Source organism: Octopus bimaculoides, chromosome 2, assembly GCF_001194135.2.
Source record: "Octopus bimaculoides isolate UCB-OBI-ISO-001 chromosome 2, ASM119413v2, whole genome shotgun sequence".
Classification (NCBI taxonomy): domain Eukaryota; kingdom Metazoa; phylum Mollusca; class Cephalopoda; order Octopoda; family Octopodidae; genus Octopus; species Octopus bimaculoides.
This window is the reverse complement of record NC_068982.1, coordinates 64,119,109-64,120,510: the sequence shown is the minus strand read 5'-3', so window position 1 is coordinate 64,120,510 and position 1,402 is coordinate 64,119,109. Positions and strand designations below refer to the sequence as shown.

Genomic DNA, 1,402 nt, shown 5'->3' with positions numbered 1-1,402 from the left:
GTATATGTCTCTTTAATTCTGTAGGGTCGCACATGCACTTACAAAAGACACAGACACATTGAAAGACACGCATGCGTAGACACATACAATAGGAATACAGAATACAAAATGGCTGATATTTAGCAAGGTGAGACACACATAAGAAGGAAGGAAACAAAGGACCACTGATGAGGTCACAGAAGTGTGACGAAAGAACTCTGGCCGAAATAAGATTAAGATTAATGTAATATAAAGCTGAAGCAAATTAACACCAAATATACAGTGCGTGTGTTTTTATTGGCTAAAGTGGCAATATGACCATCCCCAAGTACAACAACATCTGTTTCAACACACGATTTCACATCAAAAATCTTGGTTATCAAGTAGTAATGCAGTACGACTGTAGTAATGCAGTACGACTGTTTCAAACGACTCCATTTAATTGCTGCTGCTAATGGTGGTGTTGCCTTTGGTGTGTTTCGCGTTGCTAGTGCTTCCGGATTAAGAGCTGTTTGCGTTCGCTATGTTGACATTTCTTTCTTGCGCGTTTCTTCTGTTGCTATACTTGACCCTTGTGCTGTATGCTTCTCTCTTTCTCTCTCTCTCTCTTTCTCCGTTCTCATCTATATTATTATTATTATTATTATTATTATTATCCCTGTTGTTGTTGTTCTACCAGCAAATGTCTTTTATACTTTTAGGGTTGTAAATAAAGAGTGATATGCAAATGAATGAGAATAAAGACTGACCAATCAATCAGGTACCTCTTATTCACCAATCACTTGTCTGTAATATTGTGGTCCAATTAATATCTTTTATATTTCATGGTAAAAATTACCATACCACAATGTATGAATATTAGTCAACTGCGTCTACCAAATGACAGATGTCTTAAATTTATATTCTGGGATAGTTTCAGTCAGTACACACACACATAAAAAAGATGAAACGTACTTGGAAGAGGATGCATGACGTTCAATCATTCAATATATATATATATATGTAAGTCTACTTTATTATTCTGACGTGACTCTATCTTTCTATCTATCTATCTATATATTTATCTGTCTATCTATCTATATCTCTATCTATTTATCTATCTGTCTTCCTCTATCTTTCTATCTATCCCTCTGTCCTGGCCTCTACTTCACTGCTATACCCTTCTGTCCCTTCCTCCTTGTTCCACTTCCTCCCTCCACCATCCTCTCTGCTCTCGTGTGACCTGTGGTGAACTTTCTTTTCACTCCAGCTGCTGTGAAGGCAAGACGAACTACTAGCGTTCTACCTCAGATTCGCGTTTGGCCGTACGGCTTTTGAATGTTGTTTTCACTGTCCAATTTTTCCTGTCTTGGTTTGTGTTTGCCACCTTGGAATCCTCTGTGTAGTGGGTTGATCCACTACTCAGGAAGAGACTATTCTAGAG

The 1,402-nt window shown here is 37.9% G+C and overlaps 1 protein-coding gene across 6 annotated transcripts in view; it reads left to right on the top strand.

Annotated features, from left to right (window-relative positions):
• LOC106876997 (kynurenine--oxoglutarate transaminase 3) overlaps positions 1–1,402 on the top strand; it is a 64,313-nt gene that overhangs the window by 5,676 nt on the left and 57,235 nt on the right. For 2 of the 6 annotated variants that reach the window (XM_052977535.1, XM_052977539.1), the window contains exon 2: positions 681–739. The exons of 2 other annotated variants lie outside the window; for them this stretch is intronic. The gene's annotated coding sequence lies outside the window, so the exon portion shown is untranslated. Of the gene's footprint in view, positions 1–680; positions 740–768; positions 982–1,402 lie in introns of those variants that run through there. 2 more of the 6 variants (XM_052977551.1, XM_052977545.1) reach the window with 1 other exon arrangement.